Genomic DNA, 12,283 nt, shown 5'->3' with positions numbered 1-12,283 from the left:
GTGGCAAATCAGAATGGCTTAACCTTTGTGAAATGGAAGTAGGCCAGCATGCAACAGCCGGAACTTGTCGCTTGGGTCCCCCAGGGCAGCGCACAAAAGGGCCCACGGCCAATTGTGTTTACCGGGGCGACGCAAGGTGTTTGGTCCATGTGGAGATTTGCACAGCTAACAAATCAGAACCCACATAATCGACAGCACAGACACCAAGCAACCCTAAGAACAGGGGAGCTGTCTCTATTTTTCACCAGAATAATAAGCAGCTAACCACTCAGTTTGTGTTCCCTTCCTCCAACCCTCCTGAAAGGGAGAGAGGAACGGTCATCAATAGCAGACAGCAGCTGCATAAATGCAACACTGTCCACTTGCTTCACGCTCAGAAGAGAACACTTCAACTCTTCCTCGTGGTTAGCGAAGACCAGACACTTTCGAACACATTTCCTCAGTTAAGAACTATAGAAATGATCCCTGAAAGTATAGTCTTAATAGCAAAAAGGGCAGCCCAGGCAGGTGGAAGAAGCTGCCACCCATCTCACTTAGGGTGGGAAAGCGTCTATCGTCCCAAAGGCAACAAAAAGCCCCTCCATTTCTGCATAGGAAAACCTTTCCCGCAACACCATAGAAAACATTTCCTATCCATAGCGTTGGCAAAAGATGACAAAAATGCCTGTACTTTGTAAATTTACATATTGAAGACCAGCAGCCAATAAAATTCGTCAGTGTGGATGACAGAGACAAGGGGCTCCCATGGCCCAGCCAAGGCTGGCCTCAGTAAACAGAGTGGCCATATTACGATGGCAATGAGTGTTATTCAATATCTGGGAAGCTTTGCAGTGGAATTCGAGCAAGCATAAGTGGGAGGCAACGTGAACAATGGCGGTGTGACTTTTATGAGAACGTAATGCATGTGATGGAAGGGTATTGCGCGCATTGGCCAGACAAGCATTTGAGTCGGACCTGAAAAGTACCCAGCTGAATAGGCAGATTCAAAGGCAGTACAGTGTTGTTTTCACAGAAGCACGAGGATTGCGCCAGATGAAAAACAGTGGCAAATCAGAATGGCTTAACCTTTGTGAAATGGAAGTAGGCCAGCATGCAACAGCCGGAACTTGTCGCTTGGGTCCCCCAGGGCAGCGCACAAAAGGGCCCACGGCCAATTGTGTTTACCGGGGCGACGCAAGGTGTTTGGTCCATGTGGAGATTTGCACAGCTAACAAATCAGAACCCACATAATCGACAGCACAGACACCAAGCAACCCTAAGAACAGGGGAGCTGTCTCTATTTTTCACCAGAATAATAAGCAGCTAACCACTCAGTTTGTGTTCCCTTCCTCCAACCCTCCTGAAAGGGAGAGAGGAACGGTCATCAATAGCAGACAGCAGCTGCATAAATGCAACACTGTCCACTTGCTTCACGCTCAGAAGAGAACACTTCAACTCTTCCTCGTGGTTAGCGAAGACCAGACACTTTCGAACACATTTCCTCAGTTAAGAACTATAGAAATGATCCCTGAAAGTATAGTCTTAATAGCACAAAGGGCAGCCCAGGCAGGTGGAAGAAGCTGCCACCCATCTCACTTAGGGTGGGAAAGCGTCTATCGTCCCAAAGGCAACAAAAAGCCCCTCCATTTCTGCATAGGAAAACCTTTCCCGCAACACCATAGAAAACATTTCCTATCCATAGCGTTGGCAAAAGATGACAAAAATGCCTGTACTTTGTAAATTTACATATTGAAGACCAGCAGCCAATAAAATTCGTCAGTGTGGATGACAGAGACAAGGGGCTCCCATGGCCCAGCCAAGGCTGGCCTCAGTAAACAGAGTGGCCATATTACGATGGCAATGAGTGTTATTCAATATCTGGGAAGCTTTGCAGTGGAATTCGAGCAAGCATAAGTGGGAGGCAACGTGAACAATGGCGGTGTGACTTTTATGAGAACGTAATGCATGTGATGGAAGGGTATTGCGCGCATTGGCCAGACAAGCATTTGAGTCGGACCTGAAAAGTACCCAGCTGAATAGGCAGATTCAAAGGCAGTACAGTGTTGTTTTCACAGAAGCACGAGGATTGCGCCAGATGAAAAACAGTGGCAAATCAGAATGGCTTAACCTTTGTGAAATGGAAGTAGGCCAGCATGCAACAGCCGGAACTTGTCGCTTGGGTCCCCCAGGGCAGCGCACAAAAGGGCCCACGGCCAATTGTGTTTACCGGGGCGACGCAAGGTGTTTGGTCCATGTGGAGATTTGCACAGCTAACAAATCAGAACCCACATAATCGACAGCACAGACACCAAGCAACCCTAAGAACAGGGGAGCTGTCTCTATTTTTCACCAGAATAATAAGCAGCTAACCACTCAGTTTGTGTTCCCTTCCTCCAACCCTCCTGAAAGGGAGAGAGGAACGGTCATCAATAGCAGACAGCAGCTGCATAAATGCAACACTGTCCACTTGCTTCACGCTCAGAAGAGAACACTTCAACTCTTCCTCGTGGTTAGCGAAGACCAGACACTTTCGAACACATTTCCTCAGTTAAGAACTATAGAAATGATCCCTGAAAGTATAGTCTTAATAGCAAAAAGGGCAGCCCAGGCAGGTGGAAGAAGCTGCCACCCATCTCACTTAGGGTGGGAAAGCGTCTATCGTCCCAAAGGCAACAAAAAGCCCCTCCATTTCTGCATAGGAAAACCTTTCCCGCAACACCATAGAAAACATTTCCTATCCATAGCGTTGGCAAAAGATGACAAAAATGCCTGTACTTTGTAAATTTACATATTGAAGACCAGCAGCCAATAAAATTCGTCAGTGTGGATGACAGAGACAAGGGGCTCCCATGGCCCAGCCAAGGCTGGCCTCAGTAAACAGAGTGGCCATATTACGATGGCAATGAGTGTTATTCAATATCTGGGAAGCTTTGCAGTGGAATTCGAGCAAGCATAAGTGGGAGGCAACGTGAACAATGGCGGTGTGACTTTTATGAGAACGTAATGCATGTGATGGAAGGGTATTGCGCGCATTGGCCAGACAAGCATTTGAGTCGGACCTGAAAAGTACCCAGCTGAATAGGCAGATTCAAATCCCCCAAAGGGGCAGTACAGTGTTGTTTTCACAGAAGCACGAGGATTGCGCCAGATGGAAAACAGTGGCAAATCAGAATGGCTTAACCTTTGTGAAATGGAAGTAGGCCAGCATGCAACAGCCGGAACTTGTCGCTTGGGTCCCCCAGGGCAGCGCACAAAAGGGCCCACGGCCAATTGTGTTTACCGGGGCGACGCAAGGTGTTTGGTCCATGTGGAGATTTGCACAGCTAACAAATCAGAACCCACATAATCGACAGCACAGACACCAAGCAACCCTAAAAACAGGGGAGCTGTCTCTATTTTTCACCAGAATAATAAGCAGCTAACCACTCAGTTTGTGTTCCCTTCCTCCAACCCTCCTGAAAGGGAGAGAGGAACGGTCATCAATAGCAGACAGCAGCTGCATAAATGCAACACTGTCCACTTGCTTCACGCTCAGAAGAGAACACTTCAACTCTTCCTCGTGGTTAGCGAAGACCAGACACTTTCGAACACATTTCCTCAGTTAAGAACTATAGAAATGATCCCTGAAAGTATAGTCTTAATAGCACAAAGGGCAGCCCAGGCAGGTGGAAGAAGCTGCCACCCATCTCACTTAGGGTGGGAAAGCGTCTATCGTCCCAAAGGCAACAAAAAGCCCCTCCATTTCTGCATAGGAAAACCTTTCCCGCAACACCATAGAAAACATTTCCTATCCATAGCGTTGGCAAAAGATGACAAAAATGCCTGTACTTTGTAAATTTACATATTGAAGACCAGCAGCCAATAAAATTCGTCAGTGTGGATGACAGAGACAAGGGGCTCCCATGGCCCAGCCAAGGCTGGCCTCAGTAAACAGAGTGGCCATATTACGATGGCAATGAGTGTTATTCAATATCTGGGAAGCTTTGCAGTGGAATTCGAGCAAGCATAAGTGGGAGGCAACGTGAACAATGGCGGTGTGACTTTTATGAGAACGTAATGCATGTGATGGAAGGGTATTGCGCGCATTGGCCAGACAAGCATTTGAGTCGGACCTGAAAAGTACCCAGCTGAATAGGCAGATTCAAAGGCAGTACAGTGTTGTTTTCACAGAAGCACGAGGATTGCGCCAGATGAAAAACAGTGGCAAATCAGAATGGCTTAACCTTTGTGAAATGGAAGTAGGCCAGCATGCAACAGCCGGAACTTGTCGCTTGGGTCCCCCAGGGCAGCGCACAAAAGGGCCCACAGCCAATTGTGTTTACCGGGGCGACGCAAGGTGTTTGGTCCATGTGGAGATTTGCACAGCTAACAAATCAGAACCCACATAATCGACAGCACAGACACCAAGCAACCCTAAGAACAGGGGAGCTGTCTCTATTTTTCACCAGAATAATAAGCAGCTAACCACTCAGTTTGTGTTCCCTTCCTCCAACCCTCCTGAAAGGGAGAGAGGAACGGTCATCAATAGCAGACAGCAGCTGCATAAATGCAACACTGTCCACTTGCTTCACGCTCAGAAGAGAACACTTCAACTCTTCCTCGTGGTTAGCGAAGACCAGACACTTTCGAACACATTTCCTCAGTTAAGAACTATAGAAATGATCCCTGAAAGTATAGTCTTAATAGCACAAAGGGCAGCCCAGGCAGGTGGAAGAAGCTGCCACCCATCTCACTTAGGGTGGGAAAGCGTCTATCGTCCCAAAGGCAACAAAAAGCCCCTCCATTTCTGCATAGGAAAACCTTTCCCGCAACACCATAGAAAACATTTCCTATCCATAGCGTTGGCAAAAGATGACAAAAATGCCTGTACTTTGTAAATTTACATATTGAAGACCAGCAGCCAATAAAATTCGTCAGTGTGGATGACAGAGACAAGGGGCTCCCATGGCCCAGCCAAGGCTGGCCTCAGTAAACAGAGTGGCCATATTACGATGGCAATGAGTGTTATTCAATATCTGGGAAGCTTTGCAGTGGAATTCGAGCAAGCATAAGTGGGAGGCAACGTGAACAATGGCGGTGTGACTTTTATGAGAACGTAATGCATGTGATGGAAGGGTATTGCGCGCATTGGCCAGACAAGCATTTGAGTCGGACCTGAAAAGTACCCAGCTGAATAGGCAGATTCAAAGGCAGTACAGTGTTGTTTTCACAGAAGCACGAGGATTGCGCCAGATGAAAAACAGTGGCAAATCAGAATGGCTTAACCTTTGTGAAATGGAAGTAGGCCAGCATGCAACAGCCGGAACTTGTCGCTTGGGTCCCCCAGGGCAGCGCACAAAAGGGCCCACGGCCAATTGTGTTTACCGGGGCGACGCAAGGTGTTTGGTCCATGTGGAGATTTGCACAGCTAACAAATCAGAACCCACATAATCGACAGCACAGACACCAAGCAACCCTAAGAACAGGGGAGCTGTCTCTATTTTTCACCAGAATAATAAGCAGCTAACCACTCAGTTTGTGTTCCCTTCCTCCAACCCTCCTGAAAGGGAGAGAGGAACGGTCATCAATAGCAGACAGCAGCTGCATAAATGCAACACTGTCCACTTGCTTCACGCTCAGAAGAGAACACTTCAACTCTTCCTCGTGGTTAGCGAAGACCAGACACTTTCGAACACATTTCCTCAGTTAAGAACTATAGAAATGATCCCTGAAAGTATAGTCTTAATAGCACAAAGGGCAGCCCAGGCAGGTGGAAGAAGCTGCCACCCATCTCACTTAGGGTGGGAAAGCGTCTATCGTCCCAAAGGCAACAAAAAGCCCCTCCATTTCTGCATAGGAAAACCTTTCCCGCAACACCATAGAAAACATTTCCTATCCATAGCGTTGGCAAAAGATGACAAAAATGCCTGTACTTTGTAAATTTACATATTGAAGACCAGCAGCAAATAAAATTCGTCAGTGTGGATGACAGAGACAAGGGGCTCCCATGGCCCAGCCAAGGCTGGCCTCAGTAAACAGAGTGGCCATATTACGATGGCAATGAGTGTTATTCAATATCTGGGAAGCTTTGCAGTGGAATTCGAGCAAGCATAAGTGGGAGGCAACGTGAACAATGGCGGTGTGACTTTTATGAGAACGTAATGCATGTGATGGAAGGGTATTGCGCGCATTGGCCAGACAAGCATTTGAGTCGGACCTGAAAAGTACCCAGCTGAATAGGCAGATTCAAATCCCCCAAAGGGGCAGTACAGTGTTGTTTTCATAGAAGCACGAGGATTGCGCCAGATGGAAAACAGTGGCAAATCAGAATGGCTTAACCTTTGTGAAATGGAAGTAGGCCAGCATGCAACAGCCGGAACTTGTCGCTTGGGTCCCCCAGGGCAGCGCACAAAAGGGCCCACGGCCAATTGTGTTTACCGGGGCGACGCAAGGTGTTTGGTCCATGTGGAGATTTGCACAGCTAACAAATCAGAACCCACATAATCGACAGCACAGACACCAAGCAACCCTAAGAACAGGGGAGCTGTCTCTATTTTTCACCAGAATAATAAGCAGCTAACCACTCAGTTTGTGTTCCCTTCCTCCAACCCTCCTGAAAGTGAGAGAGGAACGGTCATCAATAGCAGACAGCAGCTGCATAAATGCAACACTGTCCACTTGCTTCACGCTCAGAAGAGAACACTTCAACTCTTCCTCGTGGTTAGCGAAGACCAGACACTTTCGAACACATTTCCTCAGTTAAGAACTATAGAAATGATCCCTGAAAGTATAGTCTTAATAGCACAAAGGGCAGCCCAGGCAGGTGGAAGAAGCTGCCACCCATATCACTTAGGGTGGGAAAGCGTCTATCGTCCCAAAGGCAACAAAAAGCCCCTCCATTTCTGCATAGGAAAACCTTTCCCGCAACACCATAGAAAACATTTCCTATCCATAGCGTTGGCAAAAGATGACAAAAATGCCTGTACTTTGTAAATTTACATATTGAAGACCAGCAGCCAATAAAATTCGTCAGTGTGGATGACAGAGACAAGGGGCTCCCATGGCCCAGCCAAGGCTGGCCTCAGTAAACAGAGTGGCCATATTACGATGGCAATGAGTGTTATTCAATATCTGGGAAGCTTTGCAGTGGAATTCGAGCAAGCATAAGTGGGAGGCAACGTGAACAATGGCGGTGTGACTTTTATGAGAACGTAATGCATGTGATGGAAGGGTATTGCGCGCATTGGCCAGACAAGCATTTGAGTCGGACCTGAAAAGTACCCAGCTGAATAGGCAGATTCAAAGGCAGTACAGTGTTGTTTTCACAGAAGCACGAGGATTGCGCCAGATGAAAAACAGTGGCAAATCAGAATGGCTTAACCTTTGTGAAATGGAAGTAGGCCAGCATGCAACAGCCGGAACTTGTCGCTTGGGTCCCCCAGGGCAGCGCACAAAAGGGCCCACGGCCAATTGTGTTTACCGGGGCGACGCAAGGTGTTTGGTCCATGTGGAGATTTGCACAGCTAACAAATCAGAACCCACATAATCGACAGCACAGACACCAAGCAACCCTAAGAACAGGGGAGCTGTCTCTATTTTTCACCAGAATAATAAGCAGCTAACCACTCAGTTTGTGTTCCCTTCCTCCAACCCTCCTGAAAGGGAGAGAGGAACGGTCATCAATAGCAGACAGCAGCTGCATAAATGCAACACTGTCCACTTGCTTCACGCTCAGAAGAGAACACTTCAACTCTTCCTCGTGGTTAGCGAAGACCAGACACTTTCGAACACATTTCCTCAGTTAAGAACTATAGAAATGATCCCTGAAAGTATAGTCTTAATAGCACAAAGGGCAGCCCAGGCAGGTGGAAGAAGCTGCCACCCATCTCACTTAGGGTGGGAAAGCGTCTATCGTCCCAAAGGCAACAAAAAGCCCCTCCATTTCTGCATAGGAAAACCTTTCCCGCAACACCATAGAAAACATTTCCTATCCATAGCGTTGGCAAAAGATGACAAAAATGCCTGTACTTTGTAAATTTACATATTGAAGACCAGCAGCCAATAAAATTCGTCAGTGTGGATGACAGAGACAAGGGGCTCCCATGGCCCAGCCAAGGCTGGCCTCAGTAAACAGAGTGGCCATATTACGATGGCAATGAGTGTTATTCAATATCTGGGAAGCTTTGCAGTGGAATTCGAGCAAGCATAAGTGGGAGGCAACGTGAACAATGGCGGTGTGACTTTTATGAGAACGTAATGCATGTGATGGAAGGGTATTGCGCGCATTGGCCAGACAAGCATTTGAGTCGGACCTGAAAAGTACCCAGCTGAATAGGCAGATTCAAAGGCAGTACAGTGTTGTTTTCACAGAAGCACGAGGATTGCGCCAGATGAAAAACAGTGGCAAATCAGAATGGCTTAACCTTTGTGAAATGGAAGTAGGCCAGCATGCAACAGCCGGAACTTGTCGCTTGGGTCCCCCAGGGCAGCGCACAAAAGGGCCCACGGCAATTGTGTTTACCGGGGCGACGCAAGGTGTTTGGTCCATGTGGAGATTTGCACAGCTAACAAATCAGAACCCACATAATCGACAGCACAGACACCAAGCAACCCTAAGAACAGGGGAGCTGTCTCTATTTTTCACCAGAATAATAAGCAGCTAACCACTCAGTTTGTGTTCCCTTCCTCCAACCCTCCTGAAAGGGAGAGAGGAACGGTCATCAATAGCAGACAGCAGCTGCATAAATGCAACACTGTCCACTTGCTTCACGCTCAGAAGAGAACACTTCAACTCTTCCTCGTGGTTAGCGAAGACCAGACACTTTCGAACACATTTCCTCAGTTAAGAACTATAGAAATGATCCCTGAAAGTATAGTCTTAATAGCAAAAAGGGCAGCCCAGGCAGGTGGAAGAAGCTGCCACCCATCTCACTTAGGGTGGGAAAGCATCTATCGTCCCAAAGGCAACAAAAAGCCCCCCCATTTCTGCATAGGAAAACCTTTCCCGCAACCCCATAGAAAACCTTTCCTTTCCATAGCGTTGGCAAAAGATGACAAAAATGCCTGTACTTTGTAAATTTACATATTGAAGACCAGCAGCCAATAAAATTCGTCAGTGTGGATGACAGAGACAAGGGGCTCCCATGGCCCAGCCAAGGCTGGCCTCAGTAAACAGAGTGGCCATATTACGATGGCAATGAGTGTTATTCAATATCTGGGAAGCTTTGCAGTGGAATTCGAGCAAGCATAAGTGGGAGGCAACGTGAACAATGGCGGTGTGACTTTTATGAGAACGTAATGCATGTGATGGAAGGGTATTGCGCGCATTGGCCAGACAAGCATTTGAGTCGGACCTGAAAAGTACCCAGCTGAATAGGCAGATTCAAAGGCAGTACAGTGTTGTTTTCACAGAAGCACGAGGATTGCGCCAGATGAAAAACAGTGGCAAATCAGAATGGCTTAACCTTTGTGAAATGGAAGTAGGCCAGCATGCAACAGCCGGAACTTGTCGCTTGGGTCCCCCAGGGCAGCGCACAAAAGGGCCCACGGCCAATTGTGTTTACCGGGGCGACGCAAGGTGTTTGGTCCATGTGGAGATTTGCACAGCTAACAAATCAGAACCCACATAATCGACAGCACAGACACCAAGCAACCCTAAGAACAGGGGAGCTGTCTCTATTTTTCACCAGAATAATAAGCAGCTAACCACTCAGTTTGTGTTCCCCTTCCTCCAACCCTCCTGAAAGGGAGAGAGGAACGGTCATCAATAGCAGACAGCAGCTGCATAAATGCAACACTGTCCACTTGCTTCACGCTCAGAAGAGAACACTTCAACTCTTCCTCGTGGTTAGCGAAGACCAGACACTTTCGAACACATTTCCTCAGTTAAGAACTATAGAAATGATCCCTGAAAGTATAGTCTTAATAGCACAAAGGGCAGCCCAGGCAGGTGGAAGAAGCTGCCACCCATCTCACTTAGGGTGGGAAAGCGTCTATCGTCCCAAAGGCAACAAAAAGCCCCTCCATTTCTGCATAGGAAAACCTTTCCCGCAACACCATAGAAAACATTTCCTATCCATAGCGTTGGCAAAAGATGACAAAAATGCCTGTACTTTGTAAATTTACATATTGAAGACCAGCAGCCAATAAAATTCGTCAGTGTGGATGACAGAGACAAGGGGCTCCCATGGCCCAGCCAAGGCTGGCCTCAGTAAACAGAGTGGCCATATTACGATGGCAATGAGTGTTATTCAATATCTGGGAAGCTTTGCAGTGGAATTCGAGCAAGCATAAGTGGGAGGCAACGTGAACAATGGCGGTGTGACTTTTATGAGAACGTAATGCATGTGATGGAAGGGTATTGCGCGCATTGGCCAGACAAGCATTTGAGTCGGACCTGAAAAGTACCCAGCTGAATAGGCAGATTCAAAGGCAGTACAGTGTTGTTTTCACAGAAGCACGAGGATTGCGCCAGATGAAAAACAGTGGCAAATCAGAATGGCTTAACCTTTGTGAAATGGAAGTAGGCCAGCATGCAACAGCCGGAACTTGTCGCTTGGGTCCCCCAGGGCAGCGCACAAAAGGGCCCACGGCCAATTGTGTTTACCGGGGCGACGCAAGGTGTTTGGTCCATGTGGAGATTTGCACAGCTAACAAATCAGAACCCACATAATCGACAGCACAGACACCAAGCAACCCTAAGAACAGGGGAGCTGTCTCTATTTTTCACCAGAATAATAAGCAGCTAACCACTCAGTTTGTGTTCCCTTCCTCCAACCCTCCTGAAAGGGAGAGAGGAACGGTCATCAATAGCAGACAGCAGCTGCATAAATGCAACACTGTCCACTTGCTTCACGCTCAGAAGAGAACACTTCAACTCTTCCTCGTGGTTAGCGAAGACCAGACACTTTCGAACACATTTCCTCAGTTAAGAACTATAGAAATGATCCCTGAAAGTATAGTCTTAATAGCACAAAGGGCAGCCCAGGCAGGTGGAAGAAGCTGCCACCCATCTCACTTAGGGTGGGAAAGCGTCTATCGTCCCAAAGGCAACAAAAAGCCCCTCCATTTCTGCATAGGAAAACCTTTCCCGCAACACCATAGAAAACATTTCCTATCCATAGCGTTGGCAAAAGATGACAAAAATGCCTGTACTTTGTAAATTTACATATTGAAGACCAGCAGCCAATAAAATTCGTCAGTGTGGATGACAGAGACAAGGGGCTCCCATGGCCCAGCCAAGGCTGGCCTCAGTAAACAGAGTGGCCATATTACGATGGCAATGAGTGTTATTCAATATCTGGGAAGCTTTGCAGTGGAATTCGAGCAAGCATAAGTGGGAGGCAACGTGAACAATGGCGGTGTGACTTTTATGAGAACGTAATGCATGTGATGGAAGGGTATTGCGCGCATTGGCCAGACAAGCATTTGAGTCGGACCTGAAAAGTACCCAGCTGAATAGGCAGATTCAAAGGCAGTACAGTGTTGTTTTCACAGAAGCACGAGGATTGCGCCAGATGAAAAACAGTGGCAAATCAGAATGGCTTAACCTTTGTGAAATGGAAGTAGGCCAGCATGCAACAGCCGGAACTTGTCGCTTGGGTCCCCCAGGGCAGCGCACAAAAGGGCCCACGGCCAATTGTGTTTACCGGGGCGACGCAAGGTGTTTGGTCCATGTGGAGATTTGCACAGCTAACAAATCAGAACCCACATAATCGACAGCACAGACACCAAGCAACCCTAAGAACAGGGGAGCTGTCTCTATTTTTCACCAGAATAATAAGCAGCTAACCACTCAGTTTGTGTTCCCTTCCTCCAACCCTCCTGAAAGGGAGAGAGGAACGGTCATCAATAGCAGACAGCAGCTGCATAAATGCAACACTGTCCACTTGCTTCACGCTCAGAAGAGAACACTTCAACTCTTCCTCGTGGTTAGCGAAGACCAGACACTTTCGAACACATTTCCTCAGTTAAGAACTATAGAAATGATCCCTGAAAGTATAGTCTTAATAGCAAAAAGGGCAGCCCAGGCAGGTGGAAGAAGCTGCCACCCATCTCACTTAGGGTGGGAAAGCGTCTATCGTCCCAAAGGCAACAAAAAGCCCCTCCATTTCTGCATAGGAAAACCTTTCCCGCAACACCATAGAAAACATTTCCTATCCATAGCGTTGGCAAAAGATGACAAAAATGCCTGTACTTTGTAAATTTACATATTGAAGACCAGCAGCCAATAAAATTCGTCAGTGTGGATGACAGAGACAAGGGGCTCCCATGGCCCAGCCAAGGCTGGCCTCAGTAAACAGAGTGGCCATATTACGATGGCAAT

General features: G+C 47.5%; 12 non-coding genes across 12 annotated transcripts; all 12 read right to left on the bottom strand.

The window, feature by feature from the left end:
- Positions 1-263: 263 nt before the first annotated feature.
- Positions 264-481, bottom strand: LOC138490839 (small nucleolar RNA U3). Its single transcript, XR_011275734.1, has one exon. It is a non-coding gene; the product is annotated as a small nucleolar RNA U3 (small nucleolar RNA).
- An 824-nt stretch (positions 482-1,305) lies between these two features.
- LOC138490838 (small nucleolar RNA U3) lies at positions 1,306-1,523 on the bottom strand. Its single transcript, XR_011275733.1, has one exon. It is a non-coding gene; the product is annotated as a small nucleolar RNA U3 (small nucleolar RNA).
- Positions 1,524-2,347: 824 nt separating this feature from the next.
- On the bottom strand, positions 2,348-2,565 carry LOC138490837 (small nucleolar RNA U3). Its single transcript, XR_011275732.1, has one exon. It is a non-coding gene; the product is annotated as a small nucleolar RNA U3 (small nucleolar RNA).
- Positions 2,566-3,400: 835 nt separating this feature from the next.
- On the bottom strand, positions 3,401-3,618 carry LOC138490836 (small nucleolar RNA U3). Its single transcript, XR_011275731.1, has one exon. It is a non-coding gene; the product is annotated as a small nucleolar RNA U3 (small nucleolar RNA).
- Positions 3,619-4,442: 824 nt separating this feature from the next.
- Positions 4,443-4,660, bottom strand: LOC138490835 (small nucleolar RNA U3). The gene has a single exon (XR_011275730.1). It is a non-coding gene; the product is annotated as a small nucleolar RNA U3 (small nucleolar RNA).
- Positions 4,661-5,484: 824 nt separating this feature from the next.
- LOC138490833 (small nucleolar RNA U3) lies at positions 5,485-5,702 on the bottom strand. Its single transcript, XR_011275729.1, has one exon. It is a non-coding gene; the product is annotated as a small nucleolar RNA U3 (small nucleolar RNA).
- Positions 5,703-6,537: 835 nt separating this feature from the next.
- Positions 6,538-6,755, bottom strand: LOC138490343 (small nucleolar RNA U3). Its single transcript, XR_011275381.1, has one exon. It is a non-coding gene; the product is annotated as a small nucleolar RNA U3 (small nucleolar RNA).
- An 824-nt stretch (positions 6,756-7,579) lies between these two features.
- LOC138490832 (small nucleolar RNA U3) lies at positions 7,580-7,797 on the bottom strand. Its single transcript, XR_011275728.1, has one exon. It is a non-coding gene; the product is annotated as a small nucleolar RNA U3 (small nucleolar RNA).
- Positions 7,798-8,620: 823 nt separating this feature from the next.
- Positions 8,621-8,838, bottom strand: LOC138490831 (small nucleolar RNA U3). Its single transcript, XR_011275727.1, has one exon. It is a non-coding gene; the product is annotated as a small nucleolar RNA U3 (small nucleolar RNA).
- Positions 8,839-9,662: 824 nt separating this feature from the next.
- Positions 9,663-9,881, bottom strand: LOC138490409 (small nucleolar RNA U3). Its single transcript, XR_011275440.1, has one exon. It is a non-coding gene; the product is annotated as a small nucleolar RNA U3 (small nucleolar RNA).
- Positions 9,882-10,705: 824 nt separating this feature from the next.
- Positions 10,706-10,923, bottom strand: LOC138490830 (small nucleolar RNA U3). Its single transcript, XR_011275726.1, has one exon. It is a non-coding gene; the product is annotated as a small nucleolar RNA U3 (small nucleolar RNA).
- An 824-nt stretch (positions 10,924-11,747) lies between these two features.
- LOC138490829 (small nucleolar RNA U3) lies at positions 11,748-11,965 on the bottom strand. The gene has a single exon (XR_011275725.1). It is a non-coding gene; the product is annotated as a small nucleolar RNA U3 (small nucleolar RNA).
- Between the last annotated feature and the right edge of the window lie 318 nt (positions 11,966-12,283).

The sequence above is a fragment of the Ambystoma mexicanum genome, chromosome 9 (genome assembly GCF_040938575.1).
Source record: "Ambystoma mexicanum isolate Mex_15411 chromosome 9, UKY_AmexF1_1, whole genome shotgun sequence".
NCBI classification, from domain to species: Eukaryota; Metazoa; Chordata; class Amphibia; order Caudata; family Ambystomatidae; genus Ambystoma; species Ambystoma mexicanum.
The sequence above is the reverse complement of the archived record's forward strand: the minus strand, read 5'-3'. Positions and strand labels throughout refer to the sequence as shown.